The sequence below is a fragment of the Bos taurus genome, chromosome 5 (genome assembly GCF_002263795.3).
Source record: "Bos taurus isolate L1 Dominette 01449 registration number 42190680 breed Hereford chromosome 5, ARS-UCD2.0, whole genome shotgun sequence".
In the NCBI taxonomy this organism is placed as follows: domain Eukaryota; kingdom Metazoa; phylum Chordata; class Mammalia; order Artiodactyla; family Bovidae; genus Bos; species Bos taurus.
In genome coordinates this window covers 599866-617226 of record NC_037332.1, presented here as the reverse complement: position 1 = coordinate 617226, position 17361 = coordinate 599866, and the positions used below count along the sequence as shown (strand labels likewise).

General features: G+C 40.2%; 1 non-coding gene across 1 annotated transcript; it reads right to left on the bottom strand.

Moving 5' to 3' along the window:
• Positions 1–2620: 2620 nt before the first annotated feature.
• Positions 2621–2694, bottom strand: MIR2284Y-6 (microRNA mir-2284y-6). The gene has a single exon (NR_107780.1). It is a non-coding gene; the product is annotated as a microRNA mir-2284y-6 (primary transcript).
• Positions 2695–17361: the final 14667 nt, after the last annotated feature.

Genomic DNA, 17361 nt, shown 5'->3' with positions numbered 1-17361 from the left:
TTGGATTAGAAAAGCAGTAGCTTTTCTTTCTTGACTGAATAAATAAGATAAGTTATAAAAGTTGACAATTACTTGGCCACTGTTATTAGGAGAACCCAGGAGGACTAAAGGGTTCATGAGAACAACATCCTATGGTAGATTTATGGAAGGTGCCTTTGTGAAATCCCACTGGTTGGTGAGTTCTTAGGAGGTTGACTGAATGCACATCTAACCTTAGTGATGGCTAACCCTGCTCAGCTTGGGCCTTTTACTTCACACCAACCCTTCACAGACACAGCAAGAAAAATAAAATGTTTCATTACCTCTGAAGTGGCAAATGCTTTCAGTTTTGCATTAGCACTGGACTTTTTAAACTGAAAGGCTAAGGAAAATCTTCTTTGTTCATGTAGCATTTTTTAAAATTTATTTTTTAATTGGAGGAAGATTGCTTTACAATGTTGTGTGTTTCTGCAAATCAGCCATAATTATATTGTATTATATATCACCTCCTTCTTGAGCCTCCCTCCTCTCCCCTTTAGATCATCACAGAGCACCACACCATGTTCCCTGTATTATATAGCCACTTATCACTAGCTATCTATTTTACACGTAGTGTTGAAGAAACAGAGAGGGTGGTTGTGACTTGCTCAAGGTCACACAGCTAGAGATAGAGACAAAACTTAAATCCAAATCTGCACAAGTGCTCTTTTGTCCAAGTAACAGAGCCAAGATCAGTGGTTTTCATCATCAGAGCGGAAGGGGCAAAAAGAGAGATCTCTTTCCAAAATGAATCCTTTCTTTTCCTGACTGTGATATGAGATGTCATAAATAGAATATGTTTGATTATTGATCCTGACTCATCTATATGCATTTGTTTTAAAAAGGTAACTTTTATTATATTAGAGTGTGTATAACTGCATGGTCACACTACAATTTACTGAGAATTTAGGACAGGTATTTATTGGAAAGTAAATAAATTTACTGCTCTTAAATGTATCCATTTATCTGTAGCATTAAATTTCATATCTGTCCAAATACTATCTTTCCACTAAATGAGATTTGAAAGCTTTATTTTTTTTTCTTTTTTCTTTTTTAAATTTAATTTTATTTTTAAACTTTACAATATTGTACTAGTTTTGCCAAATATCGAAATGAATCCGCCACAGGTATACCTGTGTTCCCCACCCTGAACCCTCCTCTTTCCTCCCTCCCTATACCCTCCCTCTGGGTTGTCCCAGTGCACCAGCCCCAAGCATCCAGTACCGTGCATCAAACCTGGACTGGCGACTTGTTTCATACATGATATTATACATTTTCACTGCTATTCTCCCAAATCTCCCCACCCTCTCCCTCTCCCACAGAGTCCATAAGACTGATCTATACATCAGTGTCTCTTTTGCTGTCTCGTACACAGGGTTATTGTTGCCATCTTTCTAAATTCCATATATATGCATTAGTATACTGTATTGGTGTTTTTCTTTCTGGCTTACTTCACTCTGTATAATAGGTTCCAATTTCATCCACCTCATTAGAACTGATTCAAATGTATTCTTTTTAATGGTTGAGTAATACTCCATTGTGTATATGTACCACAGCTTTCTTATCCATTCATCTGCTGATGGGCATCTAGGTTGCTTCCATGTCCTGGCTATTATAAACAGTGCTGCGACGAACATTGGGGTACACGTGTCTCTTTCCCTTCTGGTTTCCTCAGTGTGTATGCCCAGCAGTGGGATTGCTGGATCATAAGGCAGTTCTATTTCCAGTGATTTGAAAGCTTTAAAGTAATGTCAACTAAACTGATAAGACTAATGGCTGACAGGAGTAGCCAGATAGCATGATTATACATGGTTGCAATATAAACCTTATGTGTCAGATTCCCTGGCACCACTCTTTTGGAGTGGTCCAGATCCAAAGAAGGGAGCTTTGAAAGGATATAGAACTGAAAAGAGTGATCCTGAGAGTACTTACACAGAAATGAATTTTTATCTTCTACCCTGAGGAGCAGAAAGAGATGGACAAAGGCAGGTAACTCCAGGGTAACATGATCAAGGAACAGCCTTTAGTGCTCTGATGGAGTTCGCAGGGTGAATGCCCAGGAGACCCTCACTATAGAGGGGCTTGAGGGAGCTTCCATCGTCCCAACCATCTGTAAATCCCCATAGGCAATTCCAAGGCCATTGTGGAGTTAGCTTCATTCCAAATGCAGCAAGAACAACCATAAGAAAACATTTGATACTGAAAACAGTTTTAAGACAGGGTGGTTGGAGGACTTCTTGTGTGGTTCAGTGATTAAGAATCTGCCTTGCAATGCAGGGGACATGGGTTCAATATCTGGTCAGGGAACTAAGACCCCACATGCCACAGGGCAGCTAAGCCAGTGTGGCACAACTAGAAAGTCCATGTGGTGCATTCAGGATGCAGCCAAACAAATAAGTAAAATGAATACACATTAAAAAAGGAGAGGGTGTTTGAGGGAGGAGAAAGGAAAAGGAAGAAAAAGGGGAGGAGAAGGAGAGGAAAAGAGGGGGAGAGAGAGATCAGTATCAATTTGTAGAATATGTCAGTCTCAAGAATTAAAACCTAAGCCACATGATGTTGACTCTTGAAACACTATCTGTGACCTCAGTTTGAAACTATTGGGTTGGCCAAGAAGTTCATTTGGGTTTCTGTAATATTGCATGGAAAAACCCGAACGAACTTTTTGGCCAACCAAATAACTTATTAAAAAAAAAATTTAGACGTAATTTTTTAAGGAAAAAAGGGACACATATTTGGAAAAGTTCTCTCCTTCTAGGAACTTTACATGGTTGGGTATTCTGGGGTACAAAGCAAGCTACAAAGTTCTTGTCTGAGAATGTACTGTAATGCCTTTATCCTAACAGACTCAGGAGCTATCAGCCAACCTCCCAGCTTTTTGATATTAACAGGTTAGAAGAAGGTTCTTTTTTAAAAACTGCTGCATTGAATCTGCTAAATTGCTCAGGGTTGTAGTCAATAACAAAGCAAGTAGAAAGACACAACCTTGCTTACAAGTGACTATTAGTTCTTCCTGGATTTAAAGAAATGAGGTTTAGTAACCAACTCCAGTTTGCCATGCTCTCTATTTAAAAGGCTACCATGTAACAGAAAACTGACTTGGCAAACTGAACAGAACAGTGTTCTGGGTTCAATCATTTTGTGGGTCAGTTAACTTTGTTGTGCTCTAAATTCTAATCATTTCCCCTTGTATACTGTTGGTTGGAAACAGAAAATAGACTAATATGTAAAAAATCAAATCCCTACTACTAGAAAAACAAACAAACGTCCTCAAAATGTATATTCTACCTTGGTTGATGGTTGGTTGGTAGCATTGTCTTCCTGTACAATGATTAACAAAAATAAAGTGACCTCTCAGAAGTATCTTGATCATTGCTTTCTTAAATAGAATATGCATCCAGACAATGTGTATCATAGTTTGTGGAAGAACTCACAGGAAGATACATTAGATTCAGTTCAATATATTTTTTACTGTTGCCACAGGAGCAACAGGAGAGAATATTTATATCTTCTCTGCTGGTAGTGGAGCCTCACATGTTGGCTTCAATCAAGCATCGCCCCACCCCTAAGATTCTCTTTTAACTCTAAGTCTTCATAAATCCATACATATACAGCTTTAATTTGGATTCAAAACAGGTTCTTGGATGAAAAATGTTACGCATTTTGTATAGTTGTATTAGTAACCTTCAGCTAAAGATAGAATGTGAAATTTCTTTTAAGTGGAACAAATGGTAAGCAGGTATAGTTTTATTTTAAGAGTTATAGTTAATTAACATGTCTACTTCCCCAAGGGATTACTAAGCATGTTGGGTTACCAGTCTATGAAGTATTTACCCAAAAATGGTCAAAGTTTATGGAACCTCTGTGATCTGTGTTGAAATATATATGACATTACAACACATTGAAATGTTGTGATTGATCTCATTTAACTTAGTAGGCCTTAAGGAAGAGCCAGTTTCTTTTTTTTTTTTTTTAATTTTATTTTATTTTTAAACTTTACATAATTGTATTAGTTTTGCCAAATATCAAAATGAATCCGCCACAGGTATACATGTGTTCCCCATCCTGAACCCTCCTCCCTCCTCCCTCCCCATACCATCCCTCTGGGTCGTCCCAGTGCACCAGCCCCAAGCATCCAGTTTCGTGCATTGAACCTGGACTGGCAACTCATTTCATACATGGTATTATACATGTTTCAATGCCATTCTCCCAAATCTTCCCACCCTCTCCCTCTCCAACAGAGTCCATAAGACTGTTCTATACATCAGTGTCTCTTTTGCTGTCTCATTAGTATACTGTATTGGTGTTTTTCTTTCTGGCTTACTTCACTCTGTATAATAGGCTCCGGTTTCATCCACCTCATTAGAACTGATTCAAATGTATTCTTTTTAATGGTTGAGTAATACTCCATTGTGTGTATGTACCACAGCTTTCTTATCCATTCATCTGCTGATGGACATCTAGGTTGCTTCCATGTCCTGGCTATTATAAACAGTGCTGCGATGAACATTGGGGTACACGTGTCTCTTTCCCTTCTGGTTTCCTCAGTGTGTATGCCCAGCAGTGGGATTGCTGGATCATAAGGCAGTTCTATTTCCAGTTTTTTAAGGAATCTCCACACTGTTCTCCATAGTGGCTGTACTAGTTTGCATTCCTACCAACAGAGTAGGAGGATTCCTTTTTCTCCACACCCTCTCCAGCATTTATTGTTTGTAGACTTTTGGATTGCAGCCATTCTGACTGGCGTGAAATGGTACCTCATTGTGGTTTTGATTTGCATTTCTGATAATAAGTGATGTTGAGCATCTTTTCATGTGTTTGTTAGCCATCTGTATGTCTTCTTTGGAGAAATGTCTATTTAGTTCTTTGGCCCATTTTTTGATTGGGTCATTTATTTTTCTGGAGTTGAGCTGTAGGAGTTGCTTGTATATTTTTAAGATTAGTTGTTTGTCAGTTGCTTCATTTGCTATTATTTTCTCCCTTTCTGAAGGCTGCCTTTTCACCTTGCTAATAGTTTCCTTTGATGAGCAAAAGCTTTTAAGTTTAATTAGGTCCCATTTGTTTATTTTTGCTTTTATTTCCAATATTCTGGGAGGTGGGTCATAGAGGATCCTGCTGTGATGTATGTCGGAGAGTGTTTTGCCTATGTTCTCCTCTAGGAGTTTTACAGTTTCTGGTCTTATGTTTAGATCTTTAATCCATTTTGAGTTTATTTTTGTGTATGGTGTTAGAAAGTGGTCTAGTTTCATTCTTTTGCAAGTGGTTGACCAGATTTCCCAGCACCACTTGTTAAGGAGATTGTCTTTAGTCCATTGTATATTCTTGCCTCCTTTGTCAAAGATAAGGTGTCCATATGTGTGTGGATTTATCTCTGGGCTTTCTGTTTTGTTCCATTGATCTATATTTCTGTCTTTGTGCCAGTACCATACTGTCTTGATAACTGTGGCTTTGTAGTAGAGCCTGAAGTCAGGTAGGTTGATTCCTCCTGTTCCATTCTTCTTTCTCAAGATAGCTTTGGCTATTTGAGATTTTTTGTATTTCCATACAAATTGTGAAATTATTTGTTCTAGCTCTGTGAAGAATACCGTTGGTAGCTTGATAGGGATTGCATTGAATCTATAAATTGCTTTGGGTAGTATACTCATTTTCACTATATTGATTCTTCCAATCCATGAACATGATATATTTCTCCATCTATTAGTGTCCTCTTTGATTTCTTTCACCAGTGTTTTATAGTTTTCTATATATAGGTCTTTAGTTTCTTTAGGTAGATATATTCCTAAGTATTTTATTCTTTCTGTTGCAATGGTGAATGGAATTGTTTCCTTAATTTCTCTTTCTGTTTTCTCATTATTAGTGTATAGGAATGCAAGAGATTTCTGTGTTGATTTTATATCCTGCAACTTTACTATAATCATTGATTAGTTCTAGTAATTTTCTGGTGGAGTCTTTAGAGCCAGTTTCAAAATGATTAATGAAGGGCAGAGTAAAACTTAGGAAGCTTCAGAAAAAGAGAATCTACCTGATTCTTCAGGGCAGTCATTATCTCTGGTTCTGTTATAAAACTGAGTAAAATAAATCAAACTCCTCAGCTTCCCAAGGTTCAGATCTAATGAGTGACATAGCATTTTATTCAGTGATGCAGCCATGTGCAACTTAAATATCTCAACGAAGAGCTCAATCTTTTCTCAGGAAGACAGAGAACACATTTCAGATTTGAAATACTAAGTCCTGAGATTTTTAAGTCTGAGTATTTCAGATGAAATACTAAGCTCTGAACATTTTCAAATGGATGTTGGCATAAGGTTTATTGATGAGGGAAAGACAGAATGGATTTCACTCTCAACAGAATGGACTATTTTCAGGTCAACTGCTGAATTATTGATTGCATAACTGAATGTCAAATCAAATTTTGTTGCTATAACAACCAAACTAACTGGCCCATTAAAAGTTGACCCTGGTCAGTAATAAAATCTGCTGTTCAGAGTATGACTGTTTTGAATGTCCCCAAAGGTAATCCCATTAGACTATTGAATTGGTGCCATCAGGCCTTAGGATGTTGAGAAAGGACATACGAGGCCCTTAGTTTCTTTCTTGGATGTGGAATGACACAAAACCAACTTATATATTTGTTTTCTACTTTTGTTCTTAAATTTTGGCATTCTGGGAGGCACTTCAAAAGTGAATGAACACTTTGGGTTAAATTTGAAACAAATAAGGAAAAGCCAGCAATAAAAAAACTTGATTTGTTCCAATCATATTCAGAAGGTTATATTTGTTTACAAATGTCAAAGCTGCAAGAGGAAACATAAAAATATAGACGTAAATGATAATGCTTAAATCTGCTAGTAATCAAAGAAATTAAAATTAAAATGATAATAGGGATCCTCTGGGTCAGAAAATCAAGCAGCTGTGGCAGCTGCCATGGGGTTGGTGTTGTGGGTACAGTGATTTTGAAAAACAATCCAACAATAAATTTTAAGAACCAGAAATATTTTGCTACCATTGAAAATTTTTTTCCTAAGGAAAGAGTTCACAAGAAGAAAAAGGTTAAAGTTGTGAAAAAGTCTAATTGGTTCACCATTGTAGAAATGTGGGAGGACTGAAATGGTTAATCTTAGAGGAATGGACAGATAAGAATAGTTTTTGATAGAATATTAATAAGTAGCCATGAAAAGTTTTAAATATGGAGACAGTGGAGCTACATGAACAATGTTCAATGAAAAAAGGAGTATAAAATCTCTATTTTCACAATTAGAATATATGGTGTATGTTTATATATGGACAGGAAGTAAAGTGAAACAGAAGAAATAAAAATCAGTTGTGTTTGAGTGGAGAAAATTTAGAATCATATATATGGAGTCCTAAATAAGAGCAAATACATTTCTTTGGAAATCACTAGGTATATGGTATGGTAATGAAGTTAACATACTAAATGAACCAAAACTGTTATAGTATAAATATTGGAGCATTTTAATTTGAGACTTAGAGAACAGTGAGAAGCATAAATCTAAAAGTGTTTTTATCACTGTGTTTTTATTTTCAACCCCCTTTGTCTCAAATTATGAAAACCACATAAAATATGCAAAAAGAACAATCCATAACTCATCACCCTCTCACTTTATTCCAGCCCTACTACCATGGATACTATTTAGTGACTTTATACCAAGTAGTCTGAATTTGTAGAGCCAATTTCTATTGTTAGATAGTTTTTGTTTTCCATCACCTACTACCAGCTAGTGTGCATTTGTGTTTGTTAAGTTGCTTCAGTCTGGTCCAACTCTTTGTGACCCTAGGGACTGTAGCCCACCAGGCTCCTCTGTCCATGGGATTCTCCAGGCAAGAATACTGGAGTGGGTTGCCATGCCCTTCTCCAAGGGACCTTCCCTTCCCAGGGATCGAACCTGCATCTCTTACATCTCCTGCATTGGTAAGCAGGTCCTTTAGTGCTAGTGCCACCTAGGAAGCTCCACTAACAGCTAGTAGCTGCTACTATTTATTGATTCAGCAACCAGTACTACAGTACTATTAGTTGTAGGGCTAATATGAAGTCACTGATGACAGACAAAGATATCTTAGTCCCATTTTTATAGAAATTATATCCAAACTTATCTAGCTAATAAACAGTAGGGCTGGAAACCCAAAGCAATTCTTTCTGACAGCAGAGCACATGTTTTCAACCCTGAAGTGTCTGTTGTAAGCAATACCACTCTTATAGCGGGCAACTGTGGTGGCCCAGAAGGGGATCAAACTTCAGCTCTCCTTCTCCCAAAGCAAATTCCTCTGTGGTGGCTGGGATTGGCCAAACAGGTGGTGCCAGCAGGTGGATGCCTTGCCCAGACCTTGTCCACACATGCCTCAGCCTCCTTGTTTCCTTCTCTGGTGCTCTCTGCCACCCTCAGCCATGTGTTCTGAGGTGTTCTAGTACTCATACTCACAAGTTGAGGTTGTCTCTTGATGGGCCTGTGATTGTAGCAGAGTGACTGACTGCAGATCGTTGCTGCTGGCTGAAGTGATACTTTTGTTTCACAGGATCATGAGAGATTCTGACAATAACACTGGAATGTCAGCCCACAGTCCTCCTGAAAGCCACTCTGATCCTAAGAAGTATTATTACTTCTTACCATGACTGAGGCAGTCATGTAAAATTTAGAGAATCCCATTACCTTAGCATCTAAGATGCTAAGAAAAGCTATGAAAGGGATGCTTTTCAGAAACAGTTGCATGCTCATCAGCATGCATTGAATTATCCTCCTTTTATATCCTAATAGTCCCCTGGTGTGCCTTGACCCAGACTTCCCCCAAAAGACCACTCCTTTCACTGTCTTCACCCATGAGGAAACTACCAGCTCCTTTCTTCAGTCTCCATCAGGCAGACCGGGATTAGAATCCTAATTCTGTCCCATACCAGTCATACCAGTCTCCTACCAATTCTTCACTTCCTTGTCCATAAAATGAGTACATCAACATTAATTCACAGAGTTTGTAAAAATTGTTTAACCTATTGCCTGGCACATGCAGATATCCACATAAGCTTTATTTACCTTTCCACCTGAACAGAAGCTGGGATTCAGTCATTCTCAATCTTCCCTTTCTATACCCTTGAATTCCTTATTTATCCTCTGTTCTACTCACCATGCACATTTCTAGCCCTCACTGGCCACCACCATCTGTTTTCCATGTTTCCATTCCAATACTGCTTATTACAGTATTATGCTGGCTGCTACAAACTCATGCTACATGATCTGTGTTCTGTGACTTCAGTCTGCTTGGTCTTCACAAGTTTTATTTCTCTGAAATTGCTATAGTAACCTCACCAAATCTACATAATTTTAAAGATCCCAATTGCATGCCCCTGTTCTTTATTCAGCAGATGTTCTGGGCTCCTGTTACAAAGAGGATAACACAACGGGGGTGTGACAGCATAAATACATGTTGTAATAATCTCTATAAAGCATTCCTGTTAGAACTATTATTTCTCTCCTGAAAAGCATTCAGGTTATATCCTCACATGCAAAGCAAAATCATAATAATGATTTTGATTTGATTTTATATTCTTTTTATGAACCCTGCATTTCAACCAATCTGGACAGGAACCACAAGCCCCTTTCTATTCCACCTTTGCAGTTCAGTTCAGTTCAGTTCAGTACCTCAGTCGTGTCCAACTTTTTGCGAACCCATGAATCACAGCACACCAGGTCTCCCTGTCCATCACCAACTCCCAGAGTTTACCCAAACTCATGAGTATCGAGTCGGTGATGCCATCCAGCCATCTTATCCTCTGTTGTTCTCATCTCCTCCTGCCCCCAATCCCTCCCAGCATTAGAGTCTTTTCCAATGAGTCAACTCTTAGCATGAGATGGCCAAAGTATTGGAGTTTCAGCTTCAGCATTAGTCCTTCAAATGAACACCCAGGACTGATCTCATTTAGGATGGACTGGTTGGATCTCCTTGCAGTCCATGGGACTCTCAAGAGTCTTCTCCAACACTACAGTTCAAAAACATCTATTCTTTGGCACTCAGCTTTCTTCAAAATCCAACTTTCAGATCCATACATGACCACTGATAAAACCATAGCCTCACTAGACAGACATTTGCTGGCAAAGTAATATCTCTGCTTTTAAATATGCTACCTAGGTTAGTCATAACTTTGCTTCCATGGAGTAGTTCAGTTCAGTTCAGTCACTCAGTCATGTCCGACTCTTTGAGACCTCATGAATTGCAGCACGCCAGGCCTCCCTGTCCATCACCAACACGCAGAGTTTACCCAAACTCATGTGCATCAAGTCAGTGATACCATCCAACCATCTCATCCTCTGTCATCCCCTTTTTCTCCTGCCCCCAATTCTTCCCAATATCAGGGTCTTTTACAGTGAGTCAACTCTTCGCATGAGGTGGCCAAAGTATTGGAGTTTCAGCTTCAGCATCAGTCCTTCCAATGAACACCCAGGACTGATCTCCTTCAGAATGGAATGGTTGGATCTCCTTGCAGTCCAGGGGACTCTCAAGAGTCCCAGCACCACAGTTCAAAAGCATCAATTCTTTGGCACTCAGCTTTCTTCACAGTCCAACTTTCACGTCCATACATGACCAATGGAAAAACCAAAGACTTGACTAGATGGACGTTTTTTTGCAACATAATGTCTCTGCTTTTAAATATGCTATCTAGGTTATTCATAACTTTCCTTCCAAGGAGTAAGCATCTTTTAATTTCATGGCTGCAGTCACCATATGCAGTGATTTTGGAGCCCAGAAAAATAAAGTCTGACACTGTTTCCACTGTTTCCCTGTCTATTTCCCATGAAGTGGTGGGACTAGATGCCATAATCTTCGTTTTCTGAATGTTGAGCTTTAAACCAGCTTTTTCACTCTCCACTTTCACTTTCAACAAGAGGTTTTGAGTTCCTCTTCACTTTCTGCCATAATGGTGGTGTCATCTGCATATCTGAGGTTATTGATATTTCTCCCAGCAATCTTGATTCCAGCTTGTGCTTCTTCCAGCCCAGTGTTTCTCATGATGTACTCTGCATATAAGTTAAATAAGCAGGGTGACAATATACAGCCTTGATGTACTCCTTTACCCATTTGGAACCAGTCGGTTGTTCCATGTCCAGTTCAAACTGTTGCTTCCTGACCTGGATATAGGTTTCTCAAAAGACAGGTTAGGTGCTCTGGTATTTCCATTTCTTTCAGAATTTTCCACAGTTTCTTGTGATCCATGCAGGCAAAGGCTTTGGCATAGTCAATAAAGCAGAAATAGATGTTTTCTGGAACTCTCTTCCTTTTTGTATGATCCAGCGGATGTAAGCAATTTGATCTATGGTTCCTCTGCCTTTTCTAAAACCAACTTGAACATCTGAAAGTTCACGGTTCATGTATTGCTGAAGCCTGGCTTGGAGAATTTTGGGCATTACTTTACTAGCGTGTGAGATGAGTGCAATTGTGAGGTAGTTTGAGCATTCTTTGGCATTGCCTTTCTTTGGGATTGGAATGAAAACTGAATTTTGCAGTCCTGTGGCCACTGCTGAGTTTTCCAAATTTGATGGCATATTGAGTTCAGCACTTTCACAGCATCATCTTCCAGGATTTGAAATAGCTCCACTGGAATTCCATCACCTCCACTAGCTTTGTTCGTAGTGATGCTTTCTAAGGCCTACTTGACTTCACATTCCAGGATGTCTGGCTCTAGGTCAGTGATCACACCATCATGATTATCTTGGTCATGAAGATCTTTTTTTATACAGTTCTTTTGTGTATTCTTAATATCTTCTTAATATCTTCTGCTTCTGTTAGGCCCATACAATTTCTGTCCTTTATCGAGCCCATCTTTGCATGAAATGTTCCCTTGGTAAAACTGATTTTCTTGAAGAGATCTCTAGTCTTTCCCATTCTGTTTTTCTCTATTTCTTTGGATTAATCTCTGAGGAAGGTTTTCTTATCTCTCTTTGCTATTCCTTGGAATTCTGCATTCAGATGCTTATATCTTTCCTTTTCTCCTTTGCTTTTCACTTCTCTTCTTTTCACAGCTATTCGTAAGGCCTCCTCAGACAGCCATTTTGCTTTTTTTGCATTTCTTTTTCTTGGGGATGGTCTTGATCCCTGTTTCCTGTATAATGTCACGAACCTCATTCCATAGTTTATCAGGCACTCTATCAGATCTAGTCTCTTAAATCGATTTCTCACTTCCGCTGTATAATCATACGGGATTTGATGTAGGTCATACCTGAATGGTCTAGTGGTTTCCCCCACTTTCTTCAATTTAAGTCTGAATTTGGCAATAAGGAGCTCATGATCTGAGCCACAGTCAGCTCCCGGTCTTGTTTCTGCTGACTGTATAGAGCTTCTCCATCTTTGGCTGCAAAGAATATAATCAATCTGATTTTGGTGTTGACCATTTGGTGATGTCCACGTGTAGAGTCTTCTCTTATATTGTTGGAAGACGGTGTATGCTATGACCAGTGCGTTCTCTTGGCAAAACTCTATTAACCTTTGCCTTGCTTCATTCCGTATTCCAAGGCCAAATTTGCCTGTTACTCCAGGTGTTTCTTGACTTCCTACTTTTGCATTCCAGTCCCCTATAATGAAAAGGACATCTTTTTGGGGTGTTAGTTCTAAAAGGTCTTGTAGGTCTTCATAGACCTGTTCAACTTCAGCTTCTTCAGCATTACTGGTTGGGGCATAGGCTTGGATTACCGTGATGTTGAATGATTTGCCTTGGAAACGAACAGAGATCATTCTGTCGTTTTTGAGATTGCATCCAAGTACTGCATTTTGGACTCTTTTATTGACCATGGTGGCTACTCCATTTCTTCTGAGGGATTCCTGCCCACAGTAATAGATATGATGGTCATCTGAGTTAAATTCACCCATTCCAGTCCATCTTAGTTTGCTGATTCCTAGAATGTCGACGTTCACTTTTGCCATTTCCTGTTTGACCACTTCCAATTTGCCTTGATTCATGGACCTGACATTCCAGGTGAGTGACCGAAGCAAGGTCCGATGCTGTAAACAGCAATACTGCATAGGAACCTGGAATGTCAGGTCCATGAATCAAGGCAAATTGGAAGTGGTCAAACAAGAGATGGCAAGAGTGAATGTCGACATTCTAGGAATCAGCGAACTGAAATGGACAGGAATGGGTGAATTTAAGTCAGATGACCATTATATCTACTACTGTGGACAGGAATCCCTCAGAAGAAATGGAGTAGCCCCGTCATGGTCAACAAGAGTCGGAAATGCAGTACTTGGATGCAATCTCAAAAACGACAGAATGATCTCTGTTCATTTACAAGGCAAACCATTCAATATCATGGTAATCCAAGTCTATGCCCCAACGAGTAACGCTGATGAAGCTGAAGTTGAACGGTTCTATGAAGACCTACAAGACCTGTTAGAACTAACACCTAAAAAAGATGTCCTTTTCATTATAGGGGACTGGAATGCAAAAGTAGGAAGTCAAGAAACACCTGGAGTAACAGGCAAATTTGGCCGTGGAATACGGAATGAAGCAGGGCAAAGACTAATAGAGTTTTGCCAAGAGAACGCACTGGTCATAACAAAAACCTCTTCCAACAACACAAGAGAAGACTCTACACATGGACATCACCAGATGATCAACACCAAAATCAGATTGATTATATTCTTTGCAGCTAAAGATGGAGAAGCTCTATACAGTCAGCAAAAACAAGACCGGGAGCTGACTGTGGCTCAGATCATGAACTCCTTATTATCAAATTCAGACTTAAATTGAATAAAGTAGGGAAAACTACTAGACCATTCAGGTATGACCTACATCAAATCCCTTATGATTATACAGTGGAAGTGAGAAATAGATTTAAGGGCCTAGATCTGATAGATAGAGTGCTGGATGAACTATGGAATGAGGTTCATGACATTGTACAGGAGACAGGGATCAAGACAGTCCCCATGGAAAAGAAATGCAAAAAACCAAATGGCTGTCTGGGGAGGCCTTACAAATAGCTGTGAAAAGAAGAGAAATGAAAAGCAAAGGAGAAAAGGAAAGATATAAACATCTGAATGCAGAATTCCAAAGAATAGCAAGAAGAGATAAGAAAGCCTTCTTCAGTGATCAATGCAAAGAAATAGAGGAAAACAACAGAATGGGAAAGACTAGAGATCTCTTCAAGAAAATCAGAGATACCAAAGGAACATTTCATGCAAAGATGGGCTCGATAAAGGACAGAAATTGTATGGACCTAACAAAAGCAGAAGATATTAAGAAGAGGTGGCAAGAATACACAGAAGAACTGTATAAAAAAGATCTTCATGACCAAGATAATCACGATGGTGTGATCACTCACCTAGAGCCAGACATCCTGGAATGTGAAGTCAAGTGGGCCTTAAAAAGCATCACTATGAACAAAGCTAGTGGAGGTGATAGAATTCCAGTTGAGCTATTCCAAATCCTGAAGGATGATGCTGTGAAAGTGCTGAACTCCATGCCATCAAATTTGGAAAACTCAGCAGTGGCCACAGGACTGGAAAAGTTCTGTTTTCATTCTAATCCCAAAGAAAGGCAATGCCAAGGAATGCTCAAACTACTGCACAATTGCACTCATCTCACATAGTAAAGTAATGCTCAAAATTCTCCAAGCCAGGCTTCAGCAATACGTGAACCGTGAACTTCCTGATGTTCAAGCTGGTTTCAGAAAAGGCAGAGGAACCAGAGATCAAATTGCCAACATCCGCTGGATCATTGAAAAAGCAAGAGAGTTCCAGAAAAACATCTATTTCTGCTTTATTGACTATGCCAAAGCCTTGGACTGTGTGGATCACAAGAAACTGTGGAAAATTCTTCAGAGATGGGAATACCAGACCACCTGATCTGCCTCTTGAGAAATTTGTATGCAGGTCAGGAAGCAACAGTTAGAACTGGACATGGAACAACAGACTGGTTCCAAATAGGAAAAGGAGTACGTCAAGGCTGTATATTTTCACCCTGTTTATTTAACTTCTATGCAGAGTACATCATGAGAAACACTGGACTGGAAGAAACACAAGCTGGAATCAAGATTGCCGGGAGAAATATCAATAACCGCAGGTATGCAGATGACACCACCCTTATGGCAGAAAGTGAAGAGGAACTAAAAAGCTTCTTGATGAAAGTGAAAGTGGAGAGTGAAAAAGTTGGCTTAAAGCTCAACATTCAGAAAACGAAGATCATGTCATCTGGTCCCACCACTTCATGGGAAATAGACGGGGAAACAGTGGAAACAGTGTCAAACTTTATTTTTCTGGGCTCCAAAATCACTGCAGATGGTGACTGCAGCCATGAAATTAAAAGGCGCTTACTCCTTGGAAGGAAAGCTATGACCAACCTAGATAGCATATTCAAAAGCAGAGACATTACTTTGCCAACAAAGTTTCCTCTAGTTAAGGCTATGGTTTTTCCTGTGGTCATGTATGGATGTGAGAGTTGGACTGTGAAGAAAGCTGAGCACCGAAGAATTGATGCTTTTGAACTGTGGTGTTGGAGAAGACTCTTGAGAGTCCCTTGGACGGCAAGGAGATCCAACCAGTCCATTCTGAAGGAGATCAGCCCTGGGATTTCTTTGGAAGGAATGATGCTAAAGCTGAAACTCCAGTACTTTGGCCACCTCACGGGAAGAGTTGACTCATTGTAAATGACTCTGATGCTGGGAGGGATTGGGGGCAGGAGGAGAAGGGGACGACAGAGGATGAGATGGCTGGATGGCATCACTGACTCGATGGACGTGAGTCTCATTGAACTCCGGGAGTTGGTGATGGACAGGGAGGCCTGGCGTACTGCGATTCATGGGTCGCAAAGAGTCGGACATGACTGAGCGACTGAACTGATCTGATGCAATATTTCTCTTTACAGCAACGGACCTTGCTTCTATGACCAGTCACATCCACAACTGGGTATTGTTTTTGCTTTGGCTCCACCCCTTCATTCTTTCTTGAGTTATTTCTCCACTGATGTCCAGTAGTATATTGGGCACTTATCAACCTGTGGAGTTCCTCTTTCAGTATCCTATCATTTTGCCTTTTCATACTGTTCATGGGTTTCTCAAGGCAAGAATAGGACAGCACAGGAAGCATGGAGGCTGTGAAGCACAGTGCATGAAGTGCAGCCAAGAGGAGCTACCCCACGCCCAAGGTGAAGGATGGCGACCAAAGTGCCAGGCTGCGGTGGCACAGGAGCAGCTGAGAGGGGCTACCCCATGTCCGAGGTCAGGGGCAACAGCTGAGAGGAGGTACCCCACCTCCAAGCAGCGGCGGCTGCGCAGGCACAGGAGGGCCAAGAGGAGCTACTCCACGTTCCAGGTCAGGAGGGGCGACCCATCCAAGGTAAGGAGCAGCAGCTGCGCTTTTCTGGAGCAGCTGTGAAGAGATATCCTACGTCCAAGGTAAGAGAAACCCAAGTAAGACGGTAGGTATTGTGAGAGGGCATCAGAGAGCAAACACACTGAAACCATAAGCACAGAAAACTAGCCAATCTGATCACACGGACCACAGCCTTGTCTAACTCAGTGAAAGTAAGCCATGCCATGTGGGGCCACCCAGGAAGGATGGGTCATGGTGGAGAGGTCTGACAGAATGTGGTCCACTGGAGAAGGGAATGGCAAACCGCTTCCAAGGAGTAAGTGTCTTTTAATTTCATGGCTGCAATCACCATCTACAGTGATTTTGGAGTCCAAGAAAATAAAGTCTGACACTGTTTTCACTGTTTCCCCATCAATTTCCCATGAAGTGATGGGACCAGATGCCACGATCTTAGTTTTCTGAATGTTGAGCTTTAAGCCAACGTTTTCACTGTCCTCTTTCACTTTCATCAAGAGGCTTTTTAGTTCCTCTTCACTTTTTGCCATAAGGATGGTGTCATCTGCATATCTGGGGTTATTGATATTTCTCCCAGCAATCTTGATTCCAGCTTGTGCTTCATCCAGCCCAGCATTTCTCATGATGTACTCTGCATAGAAGTTAAATAAGCAGGGTGACAATATACAGCTTTGACCTACTCCTTTTCCTATTTGGAACCAGTCTGTTGTTCCATGTCCACCTTTGCAAGCCCCCTCTTATTCCACCTTTGCAAGCCCCTTTCTATTCCACCTTATATTATGATAATTCCTTTTTTAAAATTTATTTTTAATTGGGGGATAAGAGCTTTACATTATTGTGTTGGTTTCTGTGTTGGTTACATCAACATGAATCAGCCATATTTGCAACACAGCAATGGGGATGCAGACATGGAGAACAAATATGTGGACACAGTGGGGGAAGGTGAGGTTGGGACGAATTGAGAGAGCAGCATTGAAACTATACCATTTCTTTTTTAGAATGCCATTCCTCTGCATTTTT